We start from the raw sequence: 26,662 nt of genomic DNA on the forward strand, positions 1-26,662 counted from the left end.
TTACAGGGGAAGGCAAGAAGTAAAGCAATTAAAAAAGGAATATGATGTGACTGACTGAGGTATGATTGTGAAAGACAGAGAAAATGAGTGTGTGATGATTTACTTGAAGGGTAAGAAAAGAAATTGTAGGGAAGAAACATTTTAGAGACGAGACATTTGGACAGTTCACAATACCATCGCCATATGGCACTGCTATCCCAAGATACTGTAAAATAGATACAGATCTCGGCTTTGGGATGGGTAGGAGGAGGGGAGAGAGCAGGCAGCCATCATTTCTATATAGGGAGTAATCACAAGTTGGGTATTCAGTCAGTTAATAAACATTTATTAAGTGCTTACTTAGTACCAGGCACTGTGCTAAGTGCTAAAAACACAAATAGAAAAAAGAAAGACAGCCCCTGCCCTCCAGGAGCTTAAAATGTAATGCAGGAAGCTAATATACAAAAGGAATCCAAAATGTTGGGGGAGGGGATGAGGGGAAAGTACCCATAGGGACATGATGGAGAAGTTCAAAGAAGTCCCAAAGAATGAAGTAGGGTGGGAAATGAAGACGTGGCTGGCCTGGGCCCTGTCTTTAAATTGAAGTGTTGAAGTTCATGGCTCTGCCCTCCAGAGAGGCAAAGGGTACTGATAAGGTGTGAGTACCAAGGCTGATTGGCTCTTACAGGATGAGATTATCATAGCTTGGTGACTCTACTATGCTCTGTACTTATTATATGCTTGTTGAATAAAGGAAAGAAATTTTAAAATGTGCGTTTATTATGTTTTCACACTCATTTGTGTTTAAACTTAGTTAATGAGGGATAGTTCTGTGGTTCCTAAAAGGCCCTGATCACTGGTTCAATCTTATAGTAACAACAATAAGAGCTAATATTTATATAGTCCTTACCAAACATTATCTCATTTGAGGTTCACAACAAGTGAAGTGCTGTTATCTCCATTTAACTGAGGTTAAGTGAATTGCCCAAAGTCACACAACTATTAAGTGGCTAATGCCATATTTGAACTCAGGTCTTTCTGATTCCAAGTTCAGCACTTTGTCCACTAAACCACCTAGATGTTTCATATAGTCTTGTTAATTTCATTCCCCTTCTTTATCCCTGACTGAAACTCTAAGTCCTGCCAGCCATCACTATCCGTCAAATGTGTCCCACAAGTATAACCCTGAAATAGAATGAGAACGAATTACCAGATTTTATCCCCCATCTCTACAAAAGCTACTCAAAGTATCTGTCCCATTGATGGTGAATTAGTAGCATCCTTTTCATATATGAAGGACAATACATACATACATGTACATATATATTTCCATAGTACTTTACAGCTGAAAAAGTACTTTCACATACATATCTCAGAGGAACCTCACAGAGTATCTAATCCAACCCATATTTGTTCTTCACAAAAATCCTGTAAGATGGGTAGTACAAGTCTAACATTGAGAAACCATTGCTAAGCCCCCAGGGGTTGGGGAACTATGAAGGGACCCTTCTGCTCTGGAGCCAGGTGTGTAGTCAGGCCGTATTCAAGGGAAGCCTGGTCTCTAATTAGAAAGAGATCTCAACTCCACTCTCTGGGGATTAATAAATCTCCCACTCTTTGGACTACTAATCTCCAGCCTCAGTGCTCTTGGAGCAAATTACTTAAAGTTTGATAAACCCAAAGACTCCAGCTTCTGGGATAAGAACTTATTACTTGACAAAAACTGCTGGGAAAACTAGAAAATAGTATGGCAGAAACTAGGCATAGAGCAACATCTTACACCACATACCAAAATAAAGTCAAAATGGGTACACAATTTAGATACAAAGGCTGAAACTTCAAGCAAATTGGAGAGCAAGGAATAGTTTACTTGTCATATTTATAGAGAACAGAAGAATTTATGATGAAACAAGAGATAGAGGACATTATGAAATCCAAAATGGATCATTTTGATTACATTACATTGAAAAGGTTTTGCACAAACAAAGCTGATGCAACCAAGATCAGGAGGGAAGCAGAAAACTGGAAAAGAATTTTTACAACCAATGCCTCTGATAAAGGTCTCATGTCTAAAATATATAGAGAACTGAGTCAAATTTATAAGAATACAAGTCATTCCCCAATTGATAAATGGTCAAAGGATATGAACAGGCAGTTTTCATATGAAGAAATTAAAGCTATCTATAGTCACATGAAAAAATGCTCTAAATCACTATTGATGAGAGAAATGGAAATCAAAACAACTCTGAAGTACCACATCACACTTATCAGATTGGCTAACATGACAAAACAGAAAAATGATAAATGCTGGAGAAGATGTGGGAAAATTGGAACACTAATGCATTGTTGGTGGAGTTGTGAACTGATCTAAGCACTCTGGAGAGCAATTTGGAACTGTGCCCAAAGGGCTATAAAAATGTGCATGCTCTTTGACCCAGCAATACCACTTCTAGGGCTGTATCCCAAAGAGATCATAAGAATGAGAAAAGGACTCACATGTACAAAAATATTTATAGCACCTCTTTTTGTGGTGGCAATGAATTGGAAATTGAGGGACTGCCCATCAGATGGGGAATGGCTGAACAAGTTGTGATATATTAATATAATGGAATACTGTTGTGCTATAAGAAATGATAAGTAGGCAGACATCAGAAAAACCTGGAAAGACTTATATGAACTGATGCTGAGTGAAGTAAGCAGAACCAGGAGAACATTGTACACAGTAACAGTCACATTATATGATGGAAAATGCTGTCCACATTCAGAAAAAGAACTATGGAGTCTGAATGCACATCGAAGCATATTATTGGCTCTCTCTCTCTCTCTCTCTCTCTCTCTCTCTGTCTCTGTTTCTTCTTTTTTGTGGTTTCTCCCATTGGTTCTAATTCTTCTTTACAATTTAGGTTTACAAAATAGGTTTAATATGAATGTATATTTAGAGCCTATATCAGATTACATGTTGTCTTGGGGTGGGGGAAGGGGAGAGATGGGGAGAAAATTGCAAATTCAAAATCTCGTGGAAGTGAATGTTGAAAACTAAAAATAAATGAATAAATTTATTTAAAAAGAATTACTTAAAGTTCAGGTGTAGGCTCACATCTAGGGTTTCCCCAAAAGGAGAAATAGAAACTTACTTGATATACAATGTGAATCAGGTATAGGAAAGGTATTTATTTCTCACAAATAAATGATAAAACACAAAAGGTTCTCAGAAATATCAACAGTATGTCTCCGTCTAAACAAGCAGCTGCAACAGCTACTTTATACTTAGCCAAAAGGTGGATTCTTAAAAACCATCTAAATATAAAATAGTTTGAGGTACACTGATAAGGCATTTTATATTTCACCTTGGCTCTTCACTGTCTGAGTAAATGCCTTCTGGTAAAACAGGTCAGGCTTGAGCCAGTCATCTTGTAAATGGTCAGATTCTCCAAGAGAAAGAGGTAAGCATTACTGGGAACGACCTCCCCTTGCCACCATTCAGCTCCCACCAAAAGAAACATTCATAGTCATAAGGTTGCCTCCAAGCCTAGAAACATGCGTCTCAGGATATTCATTCACCAAAGATCAGGAAAGGAAACACAATGCAAAACAAATAGCCAAGAGCCCAAGCACACATAAGCTCCCTAGTTAAGTCTCCTGCTCTGTCTGCCACATGGACATGGTCGCTACTCTGCTGGAGTGGAAAAGTGGAAAAGGTCGGGTCCTTCCCCCCCACCCCCCCGCACTGGAAGTCTGAGTTACCTGATACTGCAGGAGATAGGGGATGTCAAAGAAAGAGAGACCCAGTGGAAATCTCTCTCTGCTTTTACCTGACACAGCACCTTATCCTCCCCCATGTCACGGATGGGAGAAGGGGGAGGGGAGGAGTACTTAGGTTCTGCCAAAAGGCCAAATCCTTTCAGCACTGTTTCACTACATGGCCAGGGAATTCATCCTCTCCAATGGGCACCCAATGTTATTTCACATTGTCCCTGGAATCCCTGGAAGTTTCCAGGGGAACTCCAGGAACACAGTCCTTGGGATGACCTTTATGGGCCAAATCAACTTCCATTATAGAAGTAGTGTATTATGTACATATTTATTTTACAGATGACTAAACTGAGGTTCAGAGAAGATCAGTGACTTGCACAAGATCACATAGCTAGAAGATGATAGGTCTGGAACTCCAGCCTAGGTATTTGGGGCTTCAAATTGGGTCTTTTCCATCACTTGAAGACCAATGCCTTCTCTTAACTATGCATGCCACCTCTTTATACTAAGCTTTCTCCTTCCTCTAGCTTCATGTGACAATTCTCTAATTATATTCACATGCCCTTTTAACACTGATGTTAGTTTTTATCATCACGTCTTCTAGATTTTTTTCTTCCTTTTAGAGTACAGATTATGGCAGCACTCAACTATTTAAATTAAGAATAGTTGAAATCCAGGTATTTTTGGAGGGTTCCTGGCATTTGTTTAATCTTTGTTTCATCCAATTATTCTGAATGGGATTCCCCTCGCCCCCCCCCCACCCCCAACCAGAACACTAATACTACCAAGAAGCCCAAGATGAGTTCAGATCCTTGTTTGGCTTCTGACAAATATTTTGGTTATAATTCTGAGTTAGGGAAAGGAGGAGGAGATTTCTGGCCAGCTCCTCAAAAATGTAAACACTGAGGAGAAAAATCTAGGTTGTTGTTAAGGGAAAAACCCATTAAGCATCTAGCTCAAGGCTGCAGGTTCCCCGACCCTGATCTGGCTTACTCCCCTAAAACATGGAGCTTGTGGAGGTGCTCTAACCATTTTAGGCCACTGGGAGGCCACTTACTGTAGGCAGTCCTTGAACTGATGGTGGGTTAAATTCCTGATAAAGGCCCTGGAGGTCTAAAGATTATAAGTCAAATCTGATTTCTCCATAAAAACAATGACATAACAGGCAGCCGAATTCCTGACCCAGGGCTTGCTGCCAAACTTTTTACAGAAATGACGATAAACACCGTATTTTATTAACTTTATTTTATCACCCTCCTTCCAGTAGCAGCGCTTCACAATTTCAAGGCATCCTTGACTCTTTCCTCTCCCTCCTCTGAATCCAATCAATTGCAAAGTCTTGTCACTTCTGCTACCAAGGCGTCTCTTGCACTTGCCCTCCTCTCCCTGCTCATATTGGCCATCTCACTGATTCAAGTCCTCGTGATTTCTCCTCTGTGCTATTGGCATACCCTCCTAAACGGGCTCCCAGTTTCCAGTCTCTTCCTCTTCTAAACCATACTCCACATAGTTGCCAATGTGATCTGCTTAGAGCATGAGTTTGACCATGTCACTGCCGTGTTCAAGAGCCTTCCATGGCTCCCTCTTACATCTAGGATAAAATGCTTTGGTATATAAATCTCTTCACAATCTGGCTCCAGCCTACTTTTCCAGAAAGAAGACAAGCATTTATTTAATGCCTATTATGTACCAGGCACTGTGCTAAGAGCTTTACAAATATTATCTCCTTTACTAGCTGTGTGACCCTGGGCAAGTCACTTAACCCCAGTTGCCTTAAAAAAAACAAATATTGTCTCCTTTGATCCTCACAATAAGTCTGAGAGGTCAGTGCTATTATTAATTCCATTTTATAGTTGGGGAAACTGAAGAAAACAGAGGTTAGGTGATTTGTCCAGGGTCACACAGCTAGTAAGTATGTGAGGCCACATTTGAACTCAGGTCTTTCCGACTCCAAGTCCAGCTCTCTATCTACTTTGCCTCCCAACTATTTAGACTTATTTTATATAATTCTCCTTCATACACTCTATATTCCAGCCAGATTGGCCTACTTACTGTTCCTCAACTGGCCATTCCATATCCCTTCCCCATGCTTTCTCACAGGCTATATTGCCTTTGCCTGGATCGCACCCCATCCCCACCTCTGATTCTTGGAATCTCTATCTCCCTTCAAGGTTTAGCTCATGTGCCTCCTAGAGGAGGCCTTTCCTAGTTTCCCTCAGTTGTTATTGTACTTGCACAAAAATTACTCTTTGAATTTCCTTCTCCACATTCTACATCCCTCCAGTAGAATGGGAGCTATTTTAAAGAAGGGAGTGTTTTAATTTTTCTATCTCCAGTGCCTATGACCATGCCTCGCACATATTAGGTGCTTAATAAATGTTTGCTGAATTGAAATGAGCTACAAATATAATAGTACACTTACATATTTGTAGCAGAAATTAGTGCCTGCCACTTCTTTGTAGTTCACTCATTCAGTCATGTCCAGCTCTTCTTGACCCCGTGGATCATAGCACAGCAGACCCCTTAGCCTGAGAGGTTCATCTTCCAAGGTCATATCTTTTAACATTTTAATACTTTCCATGGGGTTTACTTAATAAAGATACTGGAATGGTTTGTCATTTCCTTCTCCAGTGGATCACCTTTTTGTCAGAACTCTCTACTATGACAAGGCTATCTTAGGTAACCCTATAGACCACAGATTTCAATGAATTACCATGACAAGGCAGTAATCCACGATGGGGTCTGGCACATAGTAGATGCTTAATAAATTCCTATTGATTGATTGCTTGCTGCTTAAAGGATATAAATCAATTAGTCAGGGAAACAGAATATCCAGCAAATACATATTTAACTCTGTTTACTTAAAGCCACTAAAGTGTGATTAACTTGCCTCATCATAATCTGGTGTTGAACCTAAATTTTCAAAGACTATCAGTGATGTGTGGACTCTGGCATGTTCTACCAAGATGAAAGGTCCTCAAGTACCAGTCCAGTGGTGTATCTGCCAACCAAAGGTCAGCCTAGCTTAAATTCAGGGAGGTACCTTACCAGAAAGTTGACTAGCAGGTAATGATTTTTTTTGGGGGGGGAGAAAGGAAGGCGTAGTGGACAGCAACTCATGAAGATCGCCTAATGAATCAGAGGTGTCACGAACCTGCAAGAGTGAAGTTGGAGACCTTTTGAAATATTGAAACAAGGATTTAAGAGGTCCTGAATCTATGGGTTATGTTCCACATAGCAACAATAACTATCAAGTCATGAGGAAACAGGACCATCTCCAGTCATCTTGATCTATATCTCACCACTGGACCCAGATGGCTCCAGAGAAGAAAGTGAGGCTGGTGACTTTGCACAGTCCTCCCTCACATAAATCCAGTTTACTTGCATGTCATGATAGCTCCTCTCTGATGTCATGGTCCTCTTAGAGAACAAAGGACAATGCTTAGAACTGTGCCCAAACCAAGAGAGGCCCTATGAGAAGGGCTTTATAGGGCTGCAGGAAGCCTTCAGGGGCCCAGATCCAAGGTCCTAAGACCTTCTGTACTAGAGTGTATCAGAAAGCTAACTGATGAGTCTGTCCATTGCCTTTTTTAAGGGGCTAAGTAATAGCATGGTTATAATTGATTAAGCATTGTAAGTGTGAATTAATGTAAGTCAAATCACCTTTATGAGACTTAATTTTCTCATCTATACGATGAAATGGTTGGATAGGATAATTTCTAAGGTCTGTCCCAGCTCTAACATTTTATAATTCTATGAATCCCTGTAAGTTGTGAGTCACCTAGGCTTCTTCAGTTCATCCATTTGCCTCAGCACTCTACTTGGGAAAGGCTAGAACATGCCTCTCTCTGTCCATTTTTCAAATTAGAAAGCTTCCTGCATGGTTATTTTTAATCTCTCTCTTCTAATAACATCTCTCCACACTTTCCTACATCAGAGGAAAATGTAGAGATCAATTTGCTCAGCATTATAGACAGACTTGGTTTGCCATTTGTTTCTCTAGGATTGCAGACATCGAAACCCACAGTAATTGATTTTTACATCAGCTCCTCATGTCTTTAATTTAGGGTTTGAGCACTGGATCTTTTTAGGATGCATGGTATCCCTCTTTTTCCAATGATTAAACAATGCTCTAAGAGTAACCATCCAGCTCCAAGGGCATAGGATCTTAGCACTGTGCATCAAAGTCTCAAAATAGTACGAGCCTTTGAGGGCCATAATGGCCAAGGCAATGGGCAGGCTTCAATCAGCTTTAAAAACCTGCAGTGGAGTTTCATGGAGACAACAGGAGACCTTTTGTCTATGCATGTGAGCTCAAAGGAGAGAAAACTAGTAGAGGGAGCAAACCATCACAGCTAGCTTTCGAGTGGCCTGGATTCAGGGCTTTTATGGGCTCTCGTAAGACCTCAAGTATCATGATCTGGCATTTTGTTTTTAAGACCTCTACTGCTGTAAGGAGCTGCATGAGACAGGAAGCTCAAGAAGCTTGGGATAAGTAAGAGAACAATCCATATAGTTTTGGGAAATGCTTTGCCTGGTTCTGGGATGAGCCTCTTGTATTCCACTCTTTCTTTAATAGTTATACTCCCAGTGCTTCATGGTTTTATGGAGGTGACTCTGGGTTCTCAAAAACTATGCCAGCAGAGTACAAGCTCTAGAAGGTTCTACCACTCTGGAAATGTGCCTAGTACAGTACCAGAAACACACTATGACTGCTTTCTGAGGAATAATCTAACTTGGGATGGAAAGGCACCACTAGACTGGACATTCTGTGATGAATTCTGTGATGATGGCAACCCATAAAACAAAGAAAAATCAAAAATGGCCTTCAGTCCTGTGCACCCCACTCCTGCTTCTGCAATTATGGTAGCAGAGGGAAGATGATGGGTGAGTTATCCATTACCCAAAGTCAGGAGAGGAGGCTGTGAGCAGCTCAAAGTCCACCTGCCCCTCATCCCCTGCCTATCCCCTTCCCTCCTTTATCCCCCTTCCCTCCCTTTACTGATCCCTGAGGATCCTGTATAGTGAGCATGGGGATGTATGTGTGAGGGAGGAAAATAAAAAAGTCAGTCCAACTGATCGATGCATTTGGAAAACATGTGCAATATGTAAGACCTGGGGACCTCTCACCTCCAGGAAGGGGGTGAGGAAAAATGTCACCATAACTATATAGCACTCAGAAGACAAGATATTTGTGGTCGGAGACATAAATTCTGAGAACATTCCAATCTCTGCAGATATGCATCTAGTCTCAGAGCACTCAGAAGACAAGATACTTGTGACAGGACAATCTTAGAATATTCCCATTACTACAGCCTCGCTCTCTGTGGAAGTGCATCTAGTCTTGGAACACTGAGAAGACAAGATATTTGTAGCATGATCCCTAGGGTTTGATAATATTTCAATTGCCTCGAGCTTCATCTCTGTAAAAGCTAATCTTGTTTGAGAAAACTCAGACCTCTCATCTTAGTCACGTTCCATGAGAAATAAAGGTAAACTGAGGCACAAAAACAATGGGACCAGAGTAGGAGGAAGAGAGTGTGGTAACGGTAGCACAGTATAGGGAAAGTGGTAACAGGAGCAGAATGGGGAGGAAGGATACTGTAATGGTAACAGAGGGCTGCTAAGAATCACTTACTTTTTCTCATTACTTGCTTATATTTAATTTAATTGTGATCTTCATTCATCTTCATCATCACAATGATGACAGATCACCTGAAGCCTAGAATTGACGACTTTGGCCTTTCTATTTCCATTTCTATCCCCAAAACTGGACTGGTTCAGCTCCTGGTCCTTTCATGTCCATTGTTTCATGAGATCTTCACAATAATCCAGGGCAGCTCTTATCCCCATTTCACAGGTGAGGACATAGAGGTTGGGTGATCTTAAGTGACTGATTCAAGATCACACAACTAGTAGGCAAAGATCCTCTGTCCACTTTACAATCTACTCAGTACTTCCTCCTTTACATGAGACACCTCTCAGAGATGTTCCTGGTTTAGGAGCTGAATTTCTGTCATCACTTCACGAAGCTTTCACTCCCCTTTTTTCTTTTTACAGAGAAACCAAAAATAGAAGTTTCTTCAGGACAGCATAAGGCTTAAAGCTGGATCCTTTGCCTTGAGAGAGCCTTTCATTACAGGCTCCTGGTGGCCAAAATGATGAGGTAGGCGAGAGCTCTCCCACTCCCATCATCCCCTTGCATTTCCTTCAGGAGGTTTCAGTTGCACTGAAAGATCTATATTCATTTGAGGAAAAAATTTGTCAGGCAAGGATCTCAAACCAAAAATAATTCTTTAGGTAAGATAGAACAAGCAAGCTGTGTTCAGCCAATTTCTACTTAATGAATTTTGGGGTAGGGAAGTGGATTCTTTTTCAAAGGGTATTTTGTACTTTGTGAGTTCTCCAAGAGACTCAAAGCATAGCTGAACATTGAAGACACTGAAAGTTATGACATCTTTAATCATCCATAAACAAATTTGTGGCATAATTCTAACAGAACCTATTTTTTAAAGGCACAAATTGGTGAACAATGGAAGAGAGACTTCTGTACTAGTTGAAATTCCCACAGTGTTCAGAGGTCTCTAACAATTTCTATGACAAGGGAATTTTATAAACCTGCTGCCTAGCATATATACTCATAGGTTTCTGTGATTCCTGTGCTGGTGGTTGGAGGTGGATAGCTATGTCTGGGTCTTCTCCCCTCCCTTTTACGAATAGGGATCAATCCCCTGATCTCGCCCAGGTTAGACGTATAGGGGCCATTCACGGGCCTGATCAGCATGAGAATTATGACCTACATAATTTCCAAACTGACCTGCTTCACCTCTCTTTACGCATGTTGCTGGATCCCACCCCTAGGAGCTCTTCATGTTAATGCTAAACAATACAGATACCTGATCAACAACATAGCTCACTGCAGCTCAGAATTCCAGCACTCAAGAGATCAACCAGTCTCAACCTCCCCTATAGTCCTTCTCTCTGATTGGCTATTTCCTGCAAGAACCTTCATTTTAAGGAAGGTGTCCAGGCCACCCATTTTTCATTCCTCTCCAGGCTGTACTCTTCACTCTCCTCCAAGACTTTGTTTACAATTCCTCACTGGGTACCTTCATTCCCTCTCCCCCTGCTACTATCCAGCCTCCTTTTATGTGTGGTCTGTCTTCTCCTATTAGAATGTAAGCTCCTTGAGGGCAGAGATTTTCTTTCTTTCTGCTTTTATTTGCATTACCAACACCTGAGAATATTCTAGGACTATGTCTAGAACCTAATATATGTTTAATAAATGCTTTTTTACTTACCTTACCTTGAACTGGCACCTAAGGTTTTAGGTATACATCACCATTGCCAAGCTTTTTCCTCTTCTGTAGAATGTAAACTCCTTAAGGGCAAGGAACAATTTCACTTTTGACTTTGAATCGCCAGGGACTACCACAGTGGCTGATATGTAGTAAGTTCTTCATAAATACTTATTGAATTGAATTTCCTAAATAAAACAGGAATTAAATGATACAAAACCTCCCAAATAGCATCTCCTGTTTCCTTTTATTGTTACTCTTTTTCCTGTTGATTTATTTGCTTATGTTCAAGGCCTTTGAGACTTCTTTTTCCTGAAATCTTTGATACTTTCAGACTTCTTTTCCTCTCTTATTTTCCTTCTCACTCACTTCCTGATTGTGGTTTCCTTGAGGGTTGGCTTTCAAAGTGCATCAGCCTCCTCTCACACTAGCCTAGATCTCTTCCCAATGTTACTTTTGGGTGGTCAGAACTGGACCTAGCTGAGTGCTATGCTGTTTCTCTCAGTCTTGGTGGAGTTCTACACACACACACACACACACACATACACACACACTGTATCCTGTCCTGGTGACCTGTCCCACTCCCTCTGTTCATCAGTTATCTGGCCCAGTGCCTATACTGGCAGGTCAGAATCTGTTTTTCTGAATAGCATCTCAATTGAAAATTTAGACAATCACAGAGGGAAGGTTTGTCAGGGCAATCTGAATTCCCCAAAATTGGGGATACATTTTTCAATAGTAGGCATATCTTTAATCATGTTTTGGTGTAGGAACTCTCTACAGATTCAGATGCCACTCATCCATGATTAATATCACTAATTTGTAATTACAGAGTCACTCTTCTGGAGCAGTGATGGGTTAAGTGACTTGCCCACATTCACACAGCCAGTACATGTCAGGAATATGGACATGGTATATGGACCCAGATATTCCTGACACCAAGGCTTATATTCTGGCGTCACTGCAGCACTGGCCTTTCATATTATCATAACAGAAATATTACAAAGGTCCATTTCGTCCAACAAGCACACAAATAATGTAGAAATGACATCATTTCTAAAATTAGGAGCCAGTGAATCCCTATAGTCACCTCAGGCTTATTAGTATAACCTCCCTGTGTCCACGTCCATGCTGCCGGCCCAGTCCTTTCTTCCTCTGGATCATCCGTCACATCATTGCTCATTTCCTCTGCTCAGCCTTCCACATCACTACCTCTCCTCCCTCTTCCTAATGTCAACCTTAGAGAAAGAGAACTTCAAAAGTCACCTTTCAAGAGAATCAACATATAAATCTTTCTCTAAAAGGTGGATTCAATTTACGATCGAGGTCAATGATTTAGAGTCATTCAGAGTATGTGTGTGTGTGCATTCAGGGGCATGCATTTGTGTGTGTGTGTGTGTGTGTGTGTGTGTGTGTGTGTGTGTGTGCGTTGTAGGACTGTGTTTAGAAAAAATTACTGAAGTTAAGGAAAACTAGCACAGAGTGAGAGGAAAGTAAATAATTCACCTGACTTGCACTTGTGGATAGAGCCCTAGGAGTGTGGTCAAGATCAAGATTTAAATCCCACCTCAGGTGCTTCCTACCTGAGTCAATCTGGGCAAGTCATTCAACATCTTTGAGCTTTGGTTTCTTCACCTGTAGAATTGGGCTGATAATAATATCGCCTTTCTTGCAAAGTTGTTGTAAGGATCAAATGAAATCATGCATATAAAGTGCTTTGTAAATGTGCTTAAAATACTACATAAATGTGAGCTATTATTCATTAAGGCAGTATGGCAGTGGAGTGGATAGAGAGCTGACCTCAGAGTCAGGAAGAGCTGCGTTCAAGTCCTGCCTCTGAAACACACTGGTTGCATGACCCCTAGGCAAGTCATTTCACCTTTCAAGGCTCTAGTCAACTCTCTAAGACTGTAAATTGCAGAGAAAATGCAGATTTGTATTTGTAGGGGGAATCTCTGTTACCAATGAAATCACAAATCTAGTCCTACATAAGTGGATAGATAGATAGTTATAGATAGATATATAGATAGATAGACAAACAGACAAATAGATCAATTCATTTGGATCATATCTACCAAAGTGCCCAATTCTGATTCTTGGAATTTCCCATTGAGTTAAAACATATAAATCAAAAGGAGATTTTAAAACATTTTACATTTTTTCTATCCTTGAAAGAGTTTTATTTGTTCACATAAAACTCTGATCTTGAGCTGCATTTGATTTGATTTTTATTTATTTTTCTCCTCCAGTGCTTCCCTGAGCTTCTGACTTCCAGCAAGTTTTGTTCATAATTAGATATGGTGTGCAAGGAACAAGACTGACTGCAGTAAATGAATAGTTGGATAGACGAGTAAGGAGGTGATGAAGAATTGACTTATCTTGGTCAGTAATCAGATGTCCCAGACCATCCAGATATTACAGTGGTATTTCTGAGGACAAAGAGCTGTTCCTGAAGCCAAGAATAACTGGGTTCAAGTCTCTACTCTGATACATACTGGTCCTGTGTGACCCTGGGCAAGTCACTTAACTAATAATTTTGATTACATTAAATTTAATGCTATAGGCAACTCTCTAAGACTAAATTATGGCCTTACATGAGAGGTGAACCTTTCTTTGAGTTAAGGGATTCAATAAGCCTGACTCATCAGTAAATTGTAGTCCTGGTTCCAGCACTTAATCTATTCCTTAGGTATTAGAACCTTATCCCTAATACCTTGACCAACAGCACATTGACCGTGCATAACAGGCACCTTGAAATTCTGACTGTAATAAACCCATTTCCAATGTAGATCTGTGTAATTATAACTCTTCAGTATTAGAAAGTTGATGAGATGTTTCTCTATTGATGGGGTTTTTTTTGTACCATTTGCTATTTTTCCCCTTGGAGTAAGTGAGCCCAATCTGAGAAAGTAAAGCCTCTAATCTTCCCATTCTCCCTCTTTATCATTTCAATATTGACTATCATATGATCATACCTTCTCTGTATACAACCTGTTGGCTGCAGTGCTGTTTAGAGGGAAGACTTTCCAGTAAGAACTTGTCATACTTTCTGTTCTTGGGACTACAGAATTATGTGAAGAAGCCAAAACCAGATGCTCCAGAGATCTTAGAAAATTCCAACCACTGGAAGACCATTGACCCCACTGAGGAAGACATGTTTCCACAACCTGGGAATATACCACTAACACTCTCTGACTCTGAGAATTGAACCTGGAACTACCAAGGTAAACTTGTCAGGTTTCCCTGTTGAAATGGAAACCATTTAAATAATAATACAAAAGAATAAACAAGACATAGAGAGCAGATTGGAGTACAAAATGAATAAGTTTGATTACATTAAATTTAAAAAGATTTTGTACAAATAAAAAATATGTCCAAGATCAGAAAGAAAGCAAAAAAACTGGGGAAAATATTTTATAGACAGTTTCTCAGTGACAGGTCTCATATCTCAAATATATAAAGAACTTTGTACAATGTATAAGAATGTAAGTCGTTGCCCAATTGATAAATGGTCAAAGGACATGAACAGGAAGTTTTCTGATGAAGAAATCAAAACAATTTATGGTCATATGGAAAAATGTTCTAAATCATCATTGATTAGAGAAATGCAAATTAAAACAACCTTGAGATATCATTTTACATCTATCAGATTGGCTAAAATGATTGAAGGGGAAAGTGACAAATGCTGGAGGGGATGTGGGACAAATAACTAGTTCATTGTTGGTAGAATTGTGAACTGATCCAACCATTCTGGAGAGCAATCTGGATTTATACCCAAAGAGTTATTAAACTACCTATGTACTTTGACCTAGCAATACCACTGATAGGTCTATTTACAAATATGATTAGGGGAAAAGGAAAAGAACCTATATGTTCTAAAATATGTATAGCCTCTCTATTTGTGGTGGCAAAGAACTAGAAATTGCAGGATTGCCATCAATTGGGGAGTGGCTGAACAAGTTGTGGTATATGATTGTGATGGAATCCTACTGTGCCATAAGAAATGATGATCTCAGTGATCTTAGAAAAACATATATAGATGCATAAAATAATGAGTGAAATGAGCAGAGCCAAAAGAATGCTGTAGACAGTAACAGTAATATTGTTTTAAGAACAACTTTGAGTGAATAAGTCATTTTGACTATTATAAATATCCAAATTAACCACAAAGGACATATTAAGGAAGACGCTATCTGCATCCAGAGAAAGAACTGATAAATAGAAGCATGTATAGAATAATTTTACATACATATGCATACACACATATAGAGAGATACAGATATTTGTGTCTAATGGTAGCCATCTCTAGGGTAGCTGGGAGGGGGAAAAAAAGAAAATTTACATGATAACTTTATTATATATTTAAAAGGAATAGCAAGTTGTACATAATAGATTTGCAGTTTCATGTGCAATCATCTTTTTTATTATACTATGTTATGGAAATGCTTGTTTTATTCCATAAATTAAAAATTAAATAAATAAAAAAATTTGGATAAATGGAATCCATTGTCCCTTTAAATCCTAGAGGTCTTACAGCAAAAAGGACCACGCTAGACTCAGGGCTAGCTATAAATACCTTTAGTAACTTTAGTCCCCTGCTGAAATCAACAACAATAACAATAAGCATTTAAAAAATGCTTATTGTGTGTTTACATGACCAAAAAGATGGAAGGCTGAACATTGTCTCTGATCCCCATGACCTCCCAAAGCTCTCCAAAACAGAAATTATGCACCAAAGATAAAGTAACTTCTGTTGTTTCCAAGGTCTAAGACAACTGGAACCCAAAAGGTAAAAACAACAACAACAAAAAAAAAAACATAAGCTTGTGTCTACTCTGAACTTATGCAATGCTCTCCTCCCCTACTGACCACTACAATACCAGTAGTAAGGTTGCACTAGCTGATCTGAGGACCTGAACTATGTGCTTTCAACAAAATCTAACCTTACACTCTGGTCTGTCCTCCCTCTTTTGGGTGTTGTGGAGACCCAGGCTCCAGGCTATAGAAGTTTGATGGGGCCTTATTGGTTGGCCCTACAGTAGCACTGTTTTAGGCTGAAAAAAAAAAGATTTCTTCATGACAGTAGAGAAATAGAGGGAACAAGAAAGAACATGTGTTTGGGCTTGAACTAAGGCTGAACCTACACCTCATTGATCCCCCTTCCCCAGAGTTTTGGAGACCCAAACTCCAAATGACAGAATCACCCCCAGCTGCAATAGCACCAGTGAGGCAGCACTCTGTACTACTTGGCCAAGGAACTGAGGAACAGAGGGAATGAGAAAGGAAACCATGTTTGGGAAGCTGTGCAGCACTCCACTTAGCCTAAGGGGCAGAGCCCAGCATCCAGCTAGGGCCAGTTCTGTTTCCCCAAAAGTCACTTGAGGCAGAGACCTAAGCTAGTGAACTATGAATTGACCAGTATGGAAAGATACTAAGATGCTTTGAGATCCAGCTCCCAGGGAAACCACCAACAAAAGAGTGGGAGTCAGAAAATGAGTAATAGAGGAATATAAGGTGGGAGGAGAAAAAAAAAGAATGAAATTATCAAAGATCCCAGGAAGAAGAAAAATTCAAAAACCTTGAACATAAGCAGATTTAAAAAAACAGGAAAAATATTAACAGCAGAAGAAAATATGGCCTCCAGGTCCAGCAATTAAGTTCAGGCATCTATGAATAAATACTATAAGACAAAGGGAAATGATCCAATATTTGATGAGACAGAAAGTCCTGTGGAATTCAAGAAGGATGTGGAACTGTAACACCCAGTTCCTGAATGATTAAAAGAGAATTAGGAATTATGAGAGAAGAATTTATGGCCTGCACAGCAAAAAATGATGGCAGAATAGAAAAACTTGAACTTATAATGGCAAGTCTCACCAAAGTGCTTATTATGTGCCAGTCACTGTGCTGTGATGAAAATACAAACTGAATAAAAAAGAAAAACAGTCTCTTCCTCAAGGAGCTTCCATTCTAATGGGGACAGAAACATTTAAAAGGAAGATGAAATGGGAGGGAAGAAGTAGGTAACCACACTGGTCAAGGTGAAGAAAGATGCCTGGAGAGGCAAAATTGGATCCCAGAGAGCAATGAACAAGCGAACGTGGCTAGCCTGGGATAGTCCTTAAAATGGAGATTTGGGGGAGAATTGAACAATCAGAGGAAGGGTTTTAAGGGATCCAGAATAGCAAGGCTGCTGGGACATAGTAAAGAAATTCAGAAAGTAAGAAGAAGAGGCTGGAAAGGAATGAAGCAATCTCTTTCCCTCAACACAGTATACTCATGATCCTCAAAGGATGCAATGATCCCTCAACACTAATCCCTGGCTTTAATAAGGATTTCAATTCCCTTTATCCTTCTTTCCTATCAGAATATGGCTGTATAAACATCTCCTCCTTTGAACTCTGGCTTTCCAATTGCCCTCCAGGCTATGACACCCAGTGTTTGGCTAGAGGCCCAGTTTTGCATCTTTAGAATAAAATAGGGACAGTTAGGTGGTGCAGTGGAGAGAGCACCAGCCCTAGAGTCAGGAGGACCTGAGTTCAAATCTGACCTCAGACACTTACTCGCTGTATGACCCTGGGCAAGTCACTTAACCCCAATTGCCTAAAAACAAAAAAAAATTAATACAGTGGACCATTGAAAAAGGAAGTGACTCAGACCCATCTCTGTGTCTTCCTTCAACCTTCCAGGTGGAAAGGTGGTAGAGGAAGGGAAGCTGTCCCTTTTCCCTACTCTGTCAGCTAAATCCCATGTCTTACTAAGCAAACCCAATTCTGGTTTTGCGGCTACCCCCTCTGTGTTTGTTCTTTCCTGATCTTAGGTGAATGAGAATGGATCCCAAGATGGATGCGTCTAAGCTAAAAGGTCTCCTTGTGAATTTAAATCTCACAGATTCTGGATTATTTGATTGAGCTGATTGGAAGCAAGGTGGAAAGTCCCTGATAATTAACTTCAGCTTTTCTTAGAGAAGATGGCCATTGGCTAAATGATACATTCAATCTCTTTTCCTGACTTGCCAGAAGTCACAGACTTTGAGGGAGATAGTACAGAAACAAGGTAAAATGCAAAATGCCTAATTAGCATTTCCACAAATTTCTTCACGTTTAGATGACTTTAAGTATCAACCTTGTGGCAAAATAAAACTGTAGCTATAATTGCTACATGTTTAGTTTGTCTTTCTATCAATGCCTACTTGTAAGAGTTTTACTCTGCAATTTTGTGTGTGTGTATATGCAATAAATACCTTGCCATATTTGATTTATATTGTACATTGAGTACTTTCCTTCTCCCTGCTTTGGGAAAACTCTAGACATGAGCCAAAACATAGGCTTAAAATAAATTATCTTTGGAGCACTAGGGTGGCGGTATAATAAGACACTGAGTGTGAGAAAAGGGAGCCAAATCATTCTTATTAGAACCCAAGCTTCCCTAGCATGGAACCTGTTTTGGACCACATTCAAGGATTTAGAGCAGTGGAGGACCCTTAGTGGAAAGGATTTGTCTCAGCCCCCTCAGCCCACCAGTGGTTGTTATTATAAGACATACCAGGAAATATACCAGAATATGTAGGTAGTGAAGGTGAGGGGCTTCTGGTATACTAATTTAACCTCTTCTCTGTCTCTGAGTAGACAGCACACAAGCGTAACTAGAAATTTACACTATATCTCCCATGTCAAACAATCAATGAACTGTGCTGGTTTTGTCTTAAACAGTAGTCTCTCCTGATTCTAGAGATTATTTTTGTTCATCCTTTGTTTTCAAAGAGAACCAACAGCATCGTGGGAATGTCTTGATTTGTGCATGAATTGGATTTAAATGAATCAGTGTTGCACAAAATCATCAGCCTCACTTTCTCTTCCAGAGTCATTGAAGTCCAGTGGCTAGACAAAAGTCAACATGACTGGAGATGGCCCAAGATACATAGGATGACTTTGGCATCTTCAATGTCTGATAAAGCTCTAACTGGTACACATTGCCTGTTTCAGTTGCCTTCATGGCCATTGGGGTTCGTGTCCAGAAGGACTAGCACCTCTTGTGTAAGGGCTTGCCAAGCTCTTTTCAAGGCTGCTCATCTACCTTTGGTGTCCACCTTTCACCCAACTCTCATATGTAACCTCAAGAAGCCCTAGCATGCACAACACCTACACCCCAATAAAACCATCGTGGCAAACTGGCACTCCATTGTATTCACATACTACAATTTGTTTAGCCATTCCCTAATCTGTAGGTGGCATCCTGGAGTTAGGATGACCTGAGTTCAAATTCAGCCTCAGACACTAGCTTGTGACCCTTGGCAAGTCACTTAACCCTGTTTGCCTTAGTTTCCTCATCTATAAAATGAGTTAGAAAAGGAAATGGCAAACCATATCTTTGCCAAGAAAACCTCAAAAAGGATCATGAAGAGTTGGATGCAACTGAAAATGACTGAGCAACCACAACAAACAATATAGAACAACAACAGAAGTTCACAATTTCACACATAATCCTCTTCTCTGTTCTTTGTATATTGAAATGTTCTTAAGTTTTTTTTAACTTTTTTTAAATAACCTTGTAAACCTAGAGTTCCAAGCTTCCTGCGTGACTTTTGCCTTTTGCAAAAACCCCAATGACTTTCAAAGTTGCTTTTAACAGGTTTTAAAGTGCTTACAGACCCATTTGGAAAGTATATTAAAAGTCCTGGCTCCAAAAGAGCTTATACCTTTAGGTGATTTTTCACTTGAAAGAAGTGATAGTATGGGACAAGAGTAACTCTGAGGTTACTTTCTGCATTTTCCAAAGTCATCTTCTACTCATTCACCTGTTAAACTCTCTCCCATTTGCGAACATGAAGTATTCAAAGGGGTAAAAAAAAAATAAAATAAAAAAGAAAGATGTGAACTCACCTTTAACTGATTCAGGCTACAGAAACAGTTTGTATGCAAATAATCAGTTTTAATAGCTCTTCTAAGCTATAAACCCGTCAAAAATAATAACTCAAAAAATAGAAAAAGAAAAGATAAAGCAGCTTATTTGAAAAGACCATAATTGTGGTCTGCTATCAAACAGCTCCTGTTCAGAGTAAACCAGGTGCTACTGTTTATCAAGAGGCTGAGACATGGCATTGAGCATCAGAGGACAAGTTCATCTTGTCTGAATGAAAAATTAATTAAATTTGGTCAGTCCAGTGTAGATCAAAACCCAACAATTAATTACATGTTAGTATCAAAATGACATTTTCAATGAATTTGGTTAAATTTTCTTTTTAAACTGTATGTTGAGGGTTATGTAAATGTGCCCTAAAAAAAGGTCTAGTAGACATTTATTCTTCTTTGATACTTTGAAAGATTTCTATTTTCTTATGTAATAGGTTGGTGAAGTAGGAAAGAGGGGTCCTCTCCCAAGTACAACATTAATTTCACTTCTAGAAAATCTGCTCAATTCTTGATGATACATTTGGGAAAGAACCAAGATGGTGGATTAAAGGCTGCAACCAGCTGGACTCTCCCAACATTCCCTTCCAAACAACTTTAAAATAACTCCTCAAATCAAATTTTGGAGTGGCAAAGCCAGCAAAAGGTCAGAGTGAGACATTTTTCCAGACTAAGACAACTTAGGAAGTCAGCAGAACAGGTCAATAAGACTAGGCTGGGAGTCAGTCCAGGGTATGGCAGCAGCACCAGCCATGAGCTTTGAAGGTGACTGCAGCAGCAGCAGCTTCAGGATTTCTCAGCCTAGAAACAATGAGGGGGTTGGAGGACTGTCAGAAACAGATTAAAGGGGAGACTTTGCTGGCACTAGGTGCAGCAGGTGCTGAGTGGCACCTATATTGCCCATACACAGTTTTGGGTCACAGTTCCACAGTGAAAAGGAGCACTTGTAGTCAGTTAAAAGGGTGCAGGGACCCTGGGCACAGTTTCAAGATAGAGAGGAGTGCTAAGGCTTGTGGCTGCAAGGGAGTAGGTTAAAGACCAGAGTGCAGACCAGGAGAGTAGTAACCACACCTCTCTTAGATCATACCACCTTGGAAACAACAAAAACTTGCAGATCCCCAGAACTAGCTCTGAAAACAGCAGCACAAAAAAGGTTGGGACAGTGCCTCCCCATCTCCAGGTAAGCAGAGCCCAATTTCATCATAATGTTCAAAGTCAAGAAATAGGCTGGGAAAATGATCAAACAACAATGACAACAACAAAAAATAACTTTACCATAAAATGCTACTATGGTGGCAGAACACTCTAAGACATAAACTCAGAAGAAGACAATAATGTGAAAACAGCTACAAGCAAAGTTTCAAAGAAAAATCCTAATTGGACCCAAGCCCAACAAGAATTCCTAGAAGAGTTAAAGAAAGATGATAGTGGTAGAGGAAATTTTAGGGAAATAAATGAGTTATGCAAGAAAATTAGGAAAAGAGAATTAACAGAATGATAAAAAAAAAAGCACAAAAAATACTGAGGAAAATTATACCTTAAAAAAAAGCATGATTTAATGGTAAAAGTGGCATTAAAATTCTCTGAAGAAAAGTACTCCTTAAAAAGCAGAATAGCCCAAATGGAAAAGGAGGTACAGAAATTCACTGAAGAAAAGAAATCCTTAAAAAAAGCAAAACTGACCAAATGAAAAAAGGTACAAAAGCTCAGTAAAGAAAATAATTCCTTAAAAATTAGAATTGGGCATGTGGAAGCTGATGACTCCATGAGACATCAAAAAACATTAAAACAAAGTCAAAAATGAAAAAATGGAAGAAAATGTGAAATATCTCATTGAAAAACAACTGACTTGGAAAACAAATCAAGGACAGATATTAAAATAATAAGAATTATTGGACTACCTGAAAACCATGTTCAAAAAAAGAGCCTAGACATCATTTTTCAAGAAATTTTAAAGGAAAACTGCCTATCTCAGATCCAGAGGGTAAAATAAAAATTTAAAGAATCTACCAATACCCTGAAAGAGATCCCAAAATGAAAACTCCCAGGAATATTGTAGCCAAATTCCATATCTCCCAGGTCAAAGAGAAAATACTTCAAACAGAAAGAAAGAAACAATTCAGATATCGCAGAGCCACAGTCAGAATCACACAAGATTTAGCAGTTTCCATGTTGAAGAAGAGGAGAGATTATAATATGATCTTCTGGAAGGCAAATGAGCTAGGATTACAACTAAGAAAACCTGCCCAACAAACTAAGTATAATCTTCAGGGGGGAAATGAATATTTAATGAAATAGAGGACTTTTGAGCACTTTTGATAAAAAAGACCAGAACAGAATAGAAAATGTGATAAACAAAAGACTCGAGAGAAGCATAGAAAGGTAAATATGAAAGAGTAATCATAGGGAACTCAAAGTTAAACTATTTTTATTCCTATATGGGAAGATGATACATGTAATTTCTAAGAACTTTATCATTAATAGGGCAGTTAGAAGAAGTCTACATAGACAGAAGGTACAAGTGTGAATCGATGACATTGGGATGATCTCTAAAAAAAAAATAGAGTGAGAAAGGGAGTACACAGAGAGAAAGGGAGGATAGAGAAGTAGAATGGGGAAAATTTTCTCACATAAAAGAGGCAAGCTTGGAAACACTTTTATAGTGGAGGAGAAAAGGGTGGGGTGGAGTGTGACAGGCAATGTTTGAGCCTCATTCTCTTCAGAATTGATTCAAAGAGGAAATATATATATATATATATATATATATATATATATATAATGTACAAACTCAGATGGATATAGAAATCTCCCCAAAAGGGAAATAGGAAGGGAAGGGAATAAGAGATGAAAGGGGAGGTGTTAAAAGGGAGTGTGGATTAAGGGAAACAGTGGTCAGAAGTAAAACAGACTTTGAAGGAGGGACAGGTTAAAAAGAGAGAGAGAAGGATAAACAGAAGAAAACAGGATAAAGGAAAATACACAGTTAGTGATCATAACTGAATGTGAATAGGATGAGCTCACCCATTAAAATAGAAGTGGATAGCAGAATGGAATAGAAAGCAGAAACCAACAACATGTTGTTTACAAGAGACACACTTGAAACAGAAAGATACACAGAGAGTTAAAATAAAGGACTGGAGCAGAATCTATTATGCTTCAGCAGAAGTAGAACAAGGCAGGGGTACCAATCATGATCTCAGACAAAGCAAAAGCAAAAATAGACCTAATTAAAAGAGATAAGCAGGGAAACTACATTTTGCTAAAAGGTACCATAGACAATGAAGTAATATCAAAAAAAATAAAGGCAAATTTATCTGATTAAGGCCTCATTTCTCAACCAGAATGAGTCAAATTTACTAAAATAAGAGCCATTCTCCAATTGATAAATGGTCAAAGGATATGAACAGGCAGTTTTCAGAAGAAGAAATCAAAGCCACCTGTAGTCATATGAAAAAATGCTCTCAATCACTATTGGTTAGAGAAAAGCAAATTAAAACAACTCTGAGGTACCACCTTATACCTATCAGAAATGACAAATGCTGGAGATGATGAGGGAAAATAGATACACTAATAAAGTGTTGGTGGAGTTATGAACTGGTCCAATCATTCTGGGGAACAATTTGGAACTATGCCCAAAGAGCTATAAAACTGTGTATAACTTTTGCCCTAGCAATACCACTATTAGGTCTGTGCACTAAAGAGAACCAAGATAAAGGAAAAGGAACTATATGTACAAGATTATTTATAGTGGCTCTTTTTGTGGCAGCAAAGAATTAGAAATTGAGAGGATGCTCATCAATTGGGGAATGACCAAACATGTTGTGGCATATGATTGTGATGGAGTACTATTGTGACGTAAAAAAATATGAAGGGTGTGGTTTCAGAAAAAAACATGGTGGCACCTGTATGAACTGATGCAAAGTAAAGTGAGAAGAACTGGGAGATCATCGTGCACAGTAACAGCAATGTTGTAATGATGATCAGCTATGAAAGACTTGGCTACTCTGATCAATACAATGATACAAGACAATTTCAAAGGAAGCATGATGAAAAAATGCTATCTACCTCCAAAGAGAGGACTGATCAACTCTGAGTGCAAATTGAAGTATAATTTTCTTATTTTCTTTATTTTTCTTGCTTTTTGTGATACGGCTAATATGGATATATGTTTTGCATGATTTCACATGTATAACTGATATAATTTTGCTTCCCTTCTCAGTGGGTGAGGAAGGGTTGGGAGGGAAGGAGGGAGATAATTTGGAACTCAAAATTTTAAAAAGAAAAGAATATTAAAATAAATAATAAAATAGAATTTTTTAAAAAAGGAAAATCTGCTCAGTTCTTGATTTCAATATTCTTGACTTATCCTCCACCCTTTAGTAACTCCTCCTATTTAGAATGATCATTAAAATTCACTTATATTTCATACCATTATAAAGAAATACATTTCAGGGGACAGAGCCAAGATGGCAGAGTAAAAGCAGTGACTTGCTTGAGCTCTCCCCCAAACCCCTCCAAATACCTATTAAAATGGCTCTAAACAAATTCTAAAGCAGCAGAACCCACAAAAAGACAGAGTGAAACAAATTTCCAGACCAAGACAACCTGGATGGTTATCAGAAACGTATATCATGCCGGGCAGGGAGAGGAACGCAGTTCGGCATGGGCGTGTAGGCAAAACAGGCCTCAGCAAACCTGGAGCAGGCCTCAGAGGACTGAATGACAGGCAGCTGTGGCAGTTTCCAGACTTCTCAACCCACAAATGCCAAAGACAACTTAGAAGGTCAGTAGGAAAAGTCTGTGACTGCAGTGAGAGAGAGGCTCAGTCCCAGCCCCAGTCCCCACAAGTGACACTGGGGCGGTGGCTGCTTCCACAGCTTCCAGCCCACAGACTGAGGGGGAAATCAAGTGACTGATCAGAGGGGGATTGCAGGGATCTCTTTGCTGGTGCAGGATTTTCTTGCTTTGCCTGTGCTTAGATCTGGGTCACAGTTCTGGATAGCAGTCCTGGGGAGAGGTGGAGTGCTGGCGTGGTGGAGCTTGTAGTGGTGGTGGAGAGAGAATCCTCCTCAGAGTTCCAAGACATAAAAGAGTGCTTGTGGTCACTCATAGACCAGAGCACAGGCCAAGAAAGGAGTAAATACCTTGTCCCTTATCATACCACCTTGGAAGAACTGAAAATGTACAGTTCCTGCTAGAAGTATCTCTGAAAACAGGTGCACAAAACTCCCAAAACTTGAGACAGTACATTCTCCACACTGGAAGTAGACCCCTACCTTTACAAACAGTTTATAACTCAAGCAATTGACTGGAATCATGAGCAAACCTCACAAAAAAAGCCATAGAATCTTTCTTTGGAGACAAAGATCAAAACACACAATCAAAAGAAGACAACAAAGTCAAAGCTCCCATATCCAAAGCCTTCAGGAAAAATATGAATTGAACTCTGAGTGCAAATTGAGGTGCAAGTTTCTTATTTTCTTTATTTTTCTTGCTTTTTGTGATATGGCTAATATGGATATATGTTTTGCAGTTTGGCATGGGTGTGAAGGCAAAACAGGCCTCAGTGAAGCTGGAGCAGCCCTCAGAGGAAGAATCACAGGCAACTAGGCCATGGAAGAACTCAAAAAGGATTTTGAGAAGCAAGTAAGAGAAGTAGAGGAAAAACTGGGAAGAGAAATGAGAGTCATACAAGAAAATCATGAAAAACAAGTCAACAGCTTGCTAAGGCAGACCCCAAAAAATATTGAAGAAAATAACACCTTGAAAAATAGCCTAACACAAATGGCAAAAGAAGTCCAAAAAGCCAATGATGAGAAGAATGCCTTAAAAAGCAAAATTGGCCAAATGGAAAAGGAAGTCCAAAAGCTTACTGAAGAAAATACTTCCTTAAAAATTAGAATGGAGCAATTGGAAGCTAGTGACTTTATGAGAAATCAAGACACTGTAAAACAAAACCGAAAAAATAGAAAACAATATGAAATATCTCATTGGAAAATAGATCCAGGAGAGATAATTTAAAAATTATTGGACTATCTGAATGCCATGATCAAAAAAAGAGCCTAGATGATTTCAAGAAATCATCAAGGAAAACTGTCCTGATATTCTAGAACCAGAGGGTAAAATATAAATGGAAGGAATACAACAATCACCTTCTAAAAGAGATCCCCAAAGGAAAACTCCTAGAAATATTGTAGCCAAATTCCAGAGTTCCCAGGTCAAGGGGAAAATATTGCAAGCAGCCAGAAAGAAACAATTCGAGTATTGGGGAAACACAATCAGGATAACATAAGATTTAGCAGCTTCTTCATTAAGGGACCAGTGGGCTTGGAATATAATATTCCAGAGGTCAAAGGAGATAGGATTACAACCAAGAATCATCTACCCAGCAAAACTGAATATAATCCTTCAGGGGGAAAAATGGCTATTCAGTGAAATAGAGGACTTTCAAGCATTCTTGATGAAAAGACCAGAGATGAATAGAAAATTTGACTTTCAAATACAAGACTCAAGTGAAATATGAAGAGGTTAACAAGAAAGAGAAATCATGAGAGACTTATTAAGGTTGAACTGTTTACATTCCTAAATGGAAACATGATATTTATAACTCATGAGAACTTTGTCGGTATTAGGGTAGTTGGAGGGAAAAAATTATATATAAGATAGATAGATAGATAGATAGATAGATAGATAGATAGATAGATAGATAGATAGATAGATAGA

At 39.2% G+C, this 26,662-nt stretch overlaps 1 long non-coding RNA gene across 1 annotated transcript in view; it reads right to left on the reverse strand.

Moving 5' to 3' along the window:
• LOC114035707 overlaps positions 1-26,662 on the reverse strand; it is an 83,544-nt gene that overhangs the window by 41,507 nt on the left and 15,375 nt on the right. Inside the window, exon 2 of the long non-coding RNA XR_003568246.1 lies at positions 11,034-11,218. This is a non-coding gene — a long non-coding RNA (uncharacterized LOC114035707). The remainder of the gene's footprint in view (positions 1-11,033; positions 11,219-26,662) is intronic.

Source organism: Vombatus ursinus, unplaced genomic scaffold (assembly GCF_900497805.2).
Source record: "Vombatus ursinus unplaced genomic scaffold, bare-nosed wombat genome assembly UNPS02009205.1, whole genome shotgun sequence".
NCBI lineage: Eukaryota > Metazoa > Chordata > Mammalia > Diprotodontia > Vombatidae > Vombatus > Vombatus ursinus.